General features: G+C 42.8%; 1 protein-coding gene across 1 annotated transcript in view; it reads left to right on the top strand.

The window, feature by feature from the left end:
• Positions 1 to 12007, top strand: part of PIP4K2A (phosphatidylinositol-5-phosphate 4-kinase type 2 alpha) — a 181149-nt gene that overhangs the window by 168334 nt on the left and 808 nt on the right. The gene's annotated exons all lie outside the window — the stretch shown is intronic.

The raw sequence follows: 12007 nt of genomic DNA, 5'->3' as shown, positions 1-12007 counted from the left end.
TGTAAACCAATTTTTGCCCACCCTTAGATATCAGAGGATCCTAGGAACGAGGTTGCACCATTCACTCTAGTGATGGTGCCGACTGAGTGAACTGGGATCCACAATAACTGCACTCCCCAGTTTTTGTTTCTTTGTTCAAGTTTGTATACACTTGCACATGGGGAAGAGACCCCCCCGCCTGCACATGCTACCACTCAACTCTCAGCTTCACTCCCGGGTTACTCCACAGGCAGATCAAAGGCAAAGTTTTCACTCCCCTTCTTCGGATGACGTACAATCCGAATTTTCCTATAGTCGTTAGCATCATAAATCTGGCCAGTGTGTGTGATCTCCTGGGTTGGGGAAGGCAACTTGACTAAATCACGGGGTACCCAGATATTTAGCTGACCATAATTTCTAGGTGTGTCTGTGAGGGTGTTTCTGGATGCAATTAGTATTTGAATCAGCGGACTCAGTAAAGGAACTTCTCCTCTCCAATGTAGGTGAGCACTATCCAATCCAATCTATTGAGGCTCTGATCAGAACAAAAAGACAAAAAAAAAGAGGAAGAATTCAGCCCTTGTGGCCTGATTGCTTGAGCAGGGACGTTGGTCTTCTTCCCTCGGCACTCTTGGTTCTCAGTCCTTTGACCTCAGAATGAACCACACCACTGGGTTTCCAGCTTGCAAACAGCAGGTAATGGGACTTCTCAACCTTCATAATTGTGTGAGCCAATTTCTTACAATAAATCTCTTCTCTATATCTATCCTATTGGTTCTGTTTCTCTGGAATATCCTAATACACCTGCTTTAATAGATTCCATAGGAAAAGCACCTGTGTATGCTAGTCCATACATGGAGTTCTTGCACACTTGGGGTTATTTATCCATAGACTTGATGCTCGAAGGATAACTTGGCTGAGTAATTTTCCTGGTTCATATTTTCTTTCCTTAAATTTCTTGAGATTACTGTCCTACTGTTGCCACTGAAATTATTTCACCTTTTTGCCTGGAGGTCCTGAAGATTTCTTCTTTATCTTTAAAGTCTCATGTTACTAGATCCCCTCCTGATATTCATGCCTTGGTTTGATCCCCCACCCTCAAGTGTAGGTTGGAACAGTGATTTCCTTCTAACAAATAGAATATGACAAAAATGATGAGCTGTCACTTCTAAGATTAGGTCACAAAGAGACTCTGGCTTTCATCTTCCTCACCCTCTCATATATGCCGATGGAATCCAGCTGTCATGTTGTGAGCTGACCTATGTGGAGCCCACTTGGTGAGGAACTATATCGCTCACCAACAGAACCTTTAGCCCGCCCCAAACCATGTGAGTTTCTGCCTTAGTTGAGCCTTGAGGTGGGACCCAGCGCTGACAACTTAATTGCAGCTTCATGAGAAACCCTTAGGCAGAGGCACCCAGCAAAGCTGCTCCTGGATTCCTGACCCACAGAAACGGAGATAATTGTTTGCTATTTTAAGCTGCTAAATTTGGGGCTAATTTGTTACACAACCATAGATAGCAAATACACTAGGATATCTCAGAGGTGATCATCCCAAGTTTATTTTGAGTATGCCTAGTTGTTCCTTTAAAAAAAAATTGTGTGCCCTAGCCGGTGTTGCTAAGTGGTTAGTGCATAAGCCAGAAGAGTCCCTGATTCGATTCCCACTCAAGAGCACGTGCCTGCGTTTCTGGTTCACTCCCCGTTCCCTGGTTGGGATGCATGTGGGAGGCAACCATTTGATGTGTCTTTCTCACATTGATGTTTCTCTCTCTCTCTCTCTCTCTCTCTCTCTCTTTCTCTCTCTCTCTCTCTCTCTGTCTTTCTCTGTTCCTCTTTCCCTCCCTCCCTTCCATTCTCTCTGAAAAGCAATGGGGAAAATATCCTCTGGTGAGAATTAAAAAAAAATTGGTAAAACACACATAACAAAAAATTTACTGTCTTAACCATTTTTAACCATACAGTTCAGTACTATTAAGTACATTCACACTGTTATGCAACCAATCTTCTTTTATTTACAAAACTGAAATTGTTTATCTATTAAACAACTCCCATATTCCACCTTCCTCAGCCCCTCACAATATCCATTTCACTTTTTGTCCCTATGAACATGACTACTCTGGGTTCTTCATATATGTGGAATCATAAGTATTTGTGTGTGTGTGTGTGTGTGTGTGTGTGTGGCTTATTTAACTTAGCATGATGTCCTCATGTTCATTTCTTCCCAGCCTCAGTTCCATCACCCCTTCCCCACACCCAATAATATCGTTTCCAAATTCTTCCTCCTAAATATCCTTCAAATTCATCCGCTTCTTTTTATGTCCACCACCTTTTTTAAGCTCCCAGCATCCATTCAGTTACTCAAGACAGAAATCTGGGAACTTCCATTATTTCTTTCCTTCTCACCACATTCAATCAACCTACAGATTCTCCTGGCTCTCCTTTTTAAAAAAAAAAAAAATTTCTCATCTGAGGATATGTTTTTGTTGATTTTAGAAAGAGGGGCAGGGAGAGAGGATGAGGGGGAAAGAAGGGGGAGGGAGAGAGAGAGAGAGAGAGAGAGAGAGAGAGAGAGAGAGAGAGAGAGAGAGAGAGAGAACATTGATCAGTTGCCTCCCATCTGGGATAGGATCTGGAACCTGGGTATGTGCCCCGACCAGGAATCATACCTTCCACCTTGCGGTGCAGGGATGACATTCCATTCAATTGAGCCACACCAGCCAGGGCTCTCCTGGCTCTTCTTCCATCAATCTCATTCCATCAGTCCTCTCTTTCCACTGCTACCGTTCTGATTCAAGCCACCATCGTCTCTCGATGAATGCCCTCTTGCTACAAGATAGATTCTCCCTTTCCTAAAAGGTAAATCAAAACATGTCACTCGCATATATGAAACCATTAATGGCTCCTGATGGTACTCAGAATAATATCCAAACTCTTCACCTGGCCTGCCAGGCCTTAAACTATCTCGCCTCTGCCTGTTTCTTAAATCTTACCTGCCCCTCTTCCAGTAGCTTCCTCCTCTCCAGCTATACCTGATTTTTATTTATGTTTTAATTGAGGCGGGGCATGTGAGGCTGCGTCAAATAAAATGAAATGCGTTCACATGCCCGAAGACGACAGGGTTCCAGGAGGAAGGGCTCGAGTTTCGTTTCTCACACCAGTTAGGAGGACTGGACTCCCTGGGGCGGGCCTCTCCTCCGCGCAGTGAGCCGGGCGGAGCAGTGAGCAGGCCGGCCCTCAGCTCCAGCCAGGAGCTCCGAGGGGAGGCGGAGCGAAGTGCTTTACCTCCGGGACCCCTCCCCCTGGGTGTCCGGCGCGGAGGGCGTTCTCCCTGGGAACCTAGAAATCCGCCTCCCAAGGTGACTGCGTAGCGAGAGCTGCGAGAGGGCGACCTACCCGGAGGCCACGCAGCTGCCATAGTTGAAGTCGTCCTGGATGGAGGACAGGGTAGTGGGGATCGGAGTCGGCCATGTCAGCAATGGAACCCCAGCTTCCCGCCAAATGACCAAAGCACACGGACTGCAACAGCCCTCAGTCACTTCCTGAGCAGCCCGGACGGGGGATCAAACCCGAAACCTAAGTAGGTGCCCTGACAGAATGGAACCCAAACCTTTGCTGTGGCAGAGGAGCTCCGGCCCAAACAGGGGCCAGGGCACACCAGAGGGGTTTTGTTGAGGGGCCCTGACAGCGTGCAGCACAGTGGGTTAGAACCTCCTCCTGATACAGCAAGGTTGCTGGTTAGGGCACAGACAAGAGCAACCAAAGAGAGCATAATAAGTGGAACAACATCTCTCGTTCCCTTCATCTCTCTAAAATAATCAATAAAAATTAAAATAAAAAATAAACCCTCTGGCCCTAACCGGTTTGACTCAGTGGATAGAGCGTCGGCCTGTGGACTGAGGGGTCCCGGGTTTGGTTCCGGTCAAGGGTATGTACCTTGGTTGCGGGCACATCCCCAATAGGAGGTGTGCAGGAGGCAGCTGATAGATGTTTCTCTCTCATCGATGTTTCTAACTCTCTAACCCTCTCCCTTCCTCTCTGTAAAAAATCAATAAAATATATTTAAAAAAATAAAAATAAACCCTCTGGCTTGCAGAGTTGCTAAAAACAGTTAGAAAGCAAAGTCCCATCCCTTCTCATCCATTCAACAAATACTTCATATGCTCCTTCAATAATCACACTGGGAATGGGTGTTTATTTGTTTGTTTTGGTTAATCCTCACCTGAGGACATTTTTGCATTGATTTTTTTTTCTTTTTTTTTTACAGAGTGGAAGGGAGGGAGAAAGACAGAAACTAATGTGAGAGACATCAATTGGTTGCCTCTTACAGAATCCCCGACCAGGGCCCTGGATTAAGCCGGCAACCCAGGTACGTGCCCTTGATCAGAATCTAACCTGGTACCCTTCAGTCCCTGCAGAAGCACTATCCACTGAACCAAACCAGCATTTTATTTTTCTTTTTAAGTCCTCCTCTAAGGATATGTTCTTTTCATTGATTCTAGAAAGAGAGGGAGAGGGAAAGAGAAAGAAAAACATTGATCAGTTGCCCAAGCGATCCAACAGGGATGGAACCCACAACCTGTGTATGTGCCCTCACCTGGAATTGAACCCATGACCCTTTGGTGCATGGAAGGACACTCTAACTACTGATCCACACTTACCAGGGCCTGCAGGTACATTAAAAAAAAATTTTTTCAGATCTGCCCTGGCCAGGTGGCTCAATTGGTTGGAGTCTCAACCTGTACACCAAAGGATTTCCTGTTGGATTCTAGGTTAGGGTACATACTTTGGTTTAGGTTAGATCCCGCTGGGTCAGCAGGTGCAGAGGCAGCCTACTGGTATTTCTCTGTCACATGGATGTTTCTCTCTAAAAATCAATTTTAAAAACATCCTCAGTGAGAATTAAAAATATATATATATTAAAAAATTTTCAGCTCTAAAATTTTATTTGGTTCTTTTTTAAATTTTATTTTTCATTTATAGTTCACATTCAATATCCTATCCTATATAATAAAACCCTAATGTGCAAATCAACCGAACAGTGCAATGACTGGCCACTATGAACTGACCACCAGGGGGCAGATGCTCAACGTAAGAGTTGCCCCCTGTTGGTCAGTGCACTCCCATAGGGGGAGCACTGCTCAGCCAGAAGCTGGGCTCATGGCTGGTGAGTGCAACGGAGGTGGTGGGAACCTCTGTGGCAGTACTAAGGAGCAGCGAGCAGAGCAGTAGGGAGTAGCAAGCAGGCGGGCGTTAAGGAGAGAGGGGTCCTGGATTGTGAGAGGGCACAGGCCGGACTGAGGGACCTCCCCCAACCCCCAGTGCACGAATTTTGTGCACCAGGCCTCTAGTTAGTTAATAAAATTATGTAAGTTTCAGGTGTACAAGTCTATAATACAACATCTGTATATTGTATTGTGTGTTCACCACTCATTTGTTTTTTGTGTTGTTTTGTGTGTGTTTTTTCTCAAAGAAGCCAAATTCTTCCCTTTGGGGCCTTTGCCCTTGCTCTTCCCACATCCTGAAATGCTCTTCCATAAGCTCTTTACATAACTCTTTCCTTCTCCTACTGAATAACCTATGAAATGGAGGTTCTTCCATTGTTCTCTATGATAATGCTCTATTTTTGTTATAATCCCTCTCACAATCTCTACTTTTTTATGTGTTGCCTGCTAATTTATGTTTTGTTCTCTGTATCTTCTCTGGTATGTGTAGAAAGCACAGGTGCTGTGGGTGCACACAGGAAAACCATAGGAATGCCATCTCTTGGGGAGACAGAAAGCTGCCAAGAAGTGGTGCTATCTAGTTTTGAAATCCAAAGGTTCATGTGCCAAAAAGGGGAACAGAATGGTGATTGAGAAGGAACTGTTCTGAGAGAATCCTACATAATAAAAGCCTAATATGCTAATGATATGCTAAGGCAGCTCAACTGCTATGATGAGCATTGACCACCAGGGGGCAGACGCTCCAACCGGTGGGTTACCTTGCTGCTAGGGTCCGACCAATCGGGACTGAGTGAGATGGGCAGACACACCCTGGAGTACTCCTGCGGTCCCTCACCAGCTGGCCAACCTCTCAAGTCTTTCCCCAGCCCAGATCATGCACTGATGGGGTCGCTCAGCAGGCCTGCGCCCTCTTGCAATCTGGGACCCCTCGGGGGTTGTTGGTGAGCCAATCACACAGGCCAGGCTGAGGGGCCCCACCGGTGCACAAATTCATGCAACAGGCCTCTAGTAGTAGATAAAGAGGAGGGAGACAACACAGCACATTCAAGTGATTTTGTGTGGCTAGGGTGTAGATTTAGAGTCCAAGAATAAACATGAGGCTAGATAAGGTGGGTAGCACCCATTGTATACCTATATCTTAGAGTGATGGTATTTAGAACTTACTCCTTCAACATACCAATTCTTGTGATAGGAATTTATCCTACATAAATAGTGAAAGTCATGTGAAAGAATTCTGCACACTCACTGAAGTTTGTAGTGGCAAAAATTGAAAATTTAAATGTCAGGTAGAAAGGGAAGGTAAATAAGAGTTTATCTTAAAAATAAGTCATGGTGCCCAACAGTACATAAAGGATAATTCCATTTGTGAGATATATATCCTCGCTTGTAGATATATAGAGATCTTTAGGAGAAAACACAAGAAACCAGTTTCAGTGATTGCCCCTGGGAGGGGAAGTACATGACTTTGAGACAGAGGTGGGAGAGACACTTCCTCTAAATTATATACCGTGTTGTATCTTTTGCAAATACAAAATAAGTTCTAACTTTTTAAAAGAATGATGGCCTTGAAATTGAAGGAAAGACTTTTGACTTTCAACATTTTCTTTGTTGTCTCTTAGATGACTTACTCACTATCTCCTACTCTGGGAATTCGTTCCCTTTAAAAAAAAAAAAAAAAGGAAGCTCCTAGAAGTGAGGCTCCGAGGTAGGGGAGCTGGGAAGTTGGATGGTTGGCCACTTCCGTTTGCGTTCACTACACCCCCTCCCAAGGGGGGTATAGACAACTTGTTCTCAAGGTTGAAGGTTTGATATCTTTGGGCCTCCTCTGGTGTGGGTAAGTAGACAAACGTTCGCACTCCAAAGAGCACTCACAGAAAATAATGGGACAGATGTCCACAAAGTGGTCTAAGCACAAAATTCATTCTTCTTTCTCATGGTGGCTGGACTCCTAGATATTGCCACCTGCAGAGTAAGCAGGTAGGGTAATGCCTGGCAGCTTTTAAAGCCTTGCATTTATGGAGAAAGCTGTAGGTTCACCTGTAGTTGAATTTTTACTTCTGCATTTTCAACACCGCTGAGCAGATTTCTTAAGTCTGGTGACACTGGGTCTGATTGGGTGGGCCTTCTTCTGGCTGAATTAAATCACAATTGTCAGTGATCATGCTAGAGGTAGATTCACTTTCTCACTGTGTGAATGTCAATTCAGCATTTATAACTTTATTTGTAAAAAATAGCATGTCGCAGCTTTTTGTCCCTCCACTTTTTTGTCATTTTTATTTCCTCACTTATTTTTATTTATTCATTGTTCCCAGCCAGAATTCTCACCCAGGCAAAATCAATTGAAACATGTGAATCAGATGTCAATAGGAGCCCTGTTATTGGTGCAGGGAGCAGCCATAACCATGAGCGAAGGAAGGGAGAGGGCTGCATGGGCAGTGGAGGCTGTCAGAGTAGGTGTCCTAGACGCCTATAAACCCAGCCTGAGACAGAAATGCTGCCAAGAAACAAGATCTCTAGATAAGTGGAAAAGGCAGACCTCTAGGATTTGATTATACAGAATCTGCAACATAATCTCTCATTTAAAGGATTGTATTGAGCTCCTGTGTGTGAAGCTTTGTGTGAGCCACTGATGATGTAAGAAAAAAAATGAACTAAAGGGGCTTACGAGCTAGCATGAAAGATAATTGTAATATCATGCCAGAACCGAAGGACTGACAGCACGGAGGAGGCATGGCCATCCCCTGGGGACCACTGCACTAAAGGTCGGGGCCTCTGTTCTCTGCTTGCTGCCTATAGGCAGATGCGTGTCTTCAGAGTACACACTGCACTTCTAAGTGGAAAGCTTCCAAGTTCTTCTTCCCCATCGTGAGAAGGGCACTGACTTTAAGATCATTTAGACCTGAGGTTGAATCAAAGCTCTGCAGCATGGCCCTGGACGGCTTCTGAGATTCCATTTACAGAAAGTGGATAGGGTAATACACATGGTTGTTGTAGTGATTAACTGAAATAACAATGTTATGCACTGGTTTTAGGACTTAGCACATAGGAGGTGCAGATGTTCCCCCAGATCATTCAGAACTGTGGGTATTCACCAGATAGTCCTAATTTATTAGAGGGAATCATTAAATCCATTTCCATACAATAATCTAACATCACAGATGCTTTCAAACTTCCTTTCTTATATGTTCACATGATGTCTCAGAGCAAGGTCAGTCATGTCTACTTTAATATGTCAGTGCAAGGTCAACCTTTCGGGGTTATAATTTGATTGTAGGTACAAGGTAGGTTCCAAGAAAGTAGGAACAAATGGGATCAGATGGTGCCCTAGATGAAGTAATGCCTTTTCAGGCCATTATAGAAAGCAATAGAGTGAAGAGAACATTGTAATTGTACAGAACTGGTGGGCCTACCTCAGAAGTCCAGGCTCTGGGTTAAAGCAACAGGAAACACAGCAGGTAAAAAGTTCCAGCTGACTACTCGCCCCACACACCAACTTTCCAATGAGAATTTTCTCCCAGGAAGATGATATGCAGACTCTCACCTCCAGGGACAGAAAAACAGCTTTGCAGAACCTGGTGTGCCTATCTCTGATGGGTTTTCTGTTGGGACTAGAATTCCATCTGAAAGTGTCGTAACAACATGTCAGACATAGTTTTCCTTCACCTTCACCTGGCCTCCTTGCTCAATATCTTCCTAAAACCTTCCTCTCCACCTAATGGCTTCCAGCCTGATTTCTCTTGACAGATAAACTGTGTGCAGACCCTCAGGCAAAGTAATCTTTGGAGGATCTTGGATGCAACTCAGGAAAAAAAAAAAAAGCTTTATTGGACCAGGAATTCAGGGAAAGCATGCTGATGAGTGTGTTCTCTGTCTGAAAGAGACAGAGGGATGGGGAAGTAAGAGAAAGTCATTCCCAGCTTCTTGGATATTGTGAATAAGTGATGTCTTACTAAATTAAAAACACACACATAATAATGGAAACTTCTTAAAAATGTGTTTAAAGAACAAAGAAAAAGTTTTGAAAGCATAATAAAAAAAAGATGTCTAACCCATCAACTTGTAAATATAATCAAGGTCAGAAAGGGAAATTCAACAACACAACTTCCAAAACCCTTAGTGTTTTTGCTTGTGGCTTGAATCAGCCAATTCTTCCCACTTCCAGAGGATCCCTTTCTCCAAGCCCCCAGAAGCCCACTGAGTAGAATCCCACTTAGCAAAGGTCAAACCCATCAACAAAGGTCAACGCTATGGTAGCCCCTACTGCAATATTCTCCTGTCAAATTTTCAAGCATAGATTAGATAATAGCATGTTTCATAATCTAAAAGCAAGGATTAAAAGGTAAGTAAGATAAATTTCTATTTTTAAAGAATAAAAGTTATCTGAAAACCAGAGTTCACAGAATGCTTTTGTTGAACCCTGCAATGACAAATGATCCCCAGGCACTGCAATATCCTAAAGGGCTTTATGACTCACCAAAGAATCACATAAATCATGGTTGGTTGGATTGGTCTGTGTGGTGTGAATGCTATTAAGGCCTTTGAACACTTTTTTGAAATTAAGTGGTTCATTTAGGGCATATTAATCAACTTAATCAGAATTCCCCCTTTCCCAATCATTGGGGGGGGGGGGTGCGGGGGGGAGGGGATTAGCACAAGAAAAAAGCATTGACTGGCCTTTCTTTATGATCATAAGACCTTTCATTAGGTCCATCCAGTCAACCATCCAAACAACAAATCTTTACTGACGTCTGCATTATATATGGGAGCTCTGTGGTGCTTGCATGTCCTCTATTCAGCCAATACCTCCACTGACCACCTGTCCTTTTCTCCCCTCAGTTTCTAATCACCTTCTTGTCTAGTCATTTGTGACAGAAGTTCTGAAATAAAGGCAGGTCCTGTTTCCTCCAAATTTCAGAAAGTTACACAAATTTACTTTTACATACTTGAGTGAGACATTTGCTCAAATGCACAACTTCCTATGAGAAATATTAAAGGCTTTAATGGAACAAAGTATCCATTTATGCCCTGCTTCTAGAAAGTCATGTTTTTATGGTGATTTCATGCTGGGAACCAAGGGCAGACATCACCTCACTTGACTGTCCCATGGGTTTCACATTTCACCTTCTGGTACCTGCTCCTCAGTTGCTGCTGAGAGCTGGTGAGGCTGCTTAGTTCTTATAACAACTGTTGAGGGCTTTTTAAAAAATCAGTTTACTAGAGAATCTCACTTTCTCTTCACAATTTCTCAAATTAAGAAAAAGAATTCATTATACATGAAATCTGAAATAATAATTACTTTCTAAGCAATTACTTAACCATTGTAACCCTATAGATGGCAAACCCAGCCAAATGCCTCTTTTACATAGAACAATATTTTAACAAGGTGAAGTAAATTTCTTTTGATGAATACACTTCAGTAGCACTTTCAAATGCCTCTTTATTTGCAAAAGGTTAAGAGTAAACTGCATAGATATTCACCCAGTTGCAAATTTTGTCTTTACTTTTTTTTTTTCTTTTAACTAAAAAGTGTCTGGAGTCCCTAACAGCAGCTGGTGCTCTTTCTTTAAATGATAATATTTTAATTTTTTTCTTTTGAAATCCAGCCCTCACTAAAAAAATGTATTCACATTCATCTTTGCTTGCTTTGCTAGTGACTGCACGGCACTTGTCAGCACACGCTTACTTCGTTTTGTGTCTTCCTCCCCTTATTCTTAGTACATGTGGACTTGGAGAAACTGGTCAAGTTATTTTCAGGCATTTAAAAAATGTAGATGTCATCACAGGGCAAATAAATAACAATGCTAAGCATGGAAAAGAGCAATTAAACTACAGCTAAACTTATGCTCTCTTGCTTGGGGGATGGCTGGAGGGAGCATGTGCTGGTGAGGCCACACCACTCCTTCAGGAAAATCACCTTCTTACTTGTTTTCTGTATTTAGCTACAACAGAACTGTTTTTGCAGGAAACATGAACTTTTTTAAAAAAAATTTTAAGTATATTTTTAGTTATACTTAACATGCAATATTATATGAGTTTCAGGCATATAAAATAGTGATTCAACATTTATATACCTTACTAAGTGATCACCCACAGTAAGTCTAGTAACCATGCATCACCATACATAATTATTATGATATTAATGACTGTATCTCCTGTGTCATACATTACATCCACATTTTCTGCCCATCTCCCACCCCCATTTAATAATGATTTTTATTTTGTTTTAAATATATTTTATTGATTTTTTTAAAGAGAGGAAGGGAGAGGGATAGAGAGTTAGAAACATCAATGAGAGAGAAACATCAATCAGCTGCCTCCTGCACCCCCTACTAGGGATGTGCCTGCAACCAAGGTACATGACCTTGACTGGAATTGAACCCAGGACCCTTCAGTCTGTAGGCCGACACTCTATCCACTGAACCAAACCAGTCAGGGCAATAATGATTTTTATTGATATGCACATCTCTGGATCTGACCTGACTCAGCCCATTGCACTGAGTGGGACTTAGAATAATCTGAAAAGAGTTCTGTGTGGGGAGCTGATAGGTCATGATATTACTTTAGACATCTCTTCTGACATTTTTGTGAAAATCTTAATAAAGGCTCATAACATTCCTGAAAAAGGCAGTTTTCTCTGATTTCCAGAGACAGCAAACAAGTCCCACAGAGGTGAAAGTTTTCTCTTGCATCACATAAGAATTCTGGGGCTGTGGTGAAGGTTAGAATTTGACATGTCTACTTCCTAGTTTTTAAATCTTGCTAGAGAACATGCTCCCTCCCTTTAGGCCAATAAGTCATATTAA

The sequence above is a fragment of the Myotis daubentonii genome, chromosome 1, assembly GCF_963259705.1.
Source record: "Myotis daubentonii chromosome 1, mMyoDau2.1, whole genome shotgun sequence".
NCBI classification, from domain to species: domain Eukaryota; kingdom Metazoa; phylum Chordata; class Mammalia; order Chiroptera; family Vespertilionidae; genus Myotis; species Myotis daubentonii.
The sequence above is the reverse complement of the archived record's forward strand: the minus strand, read 5'-3'. Positions and strand labels throughout refer to the sequence as shown.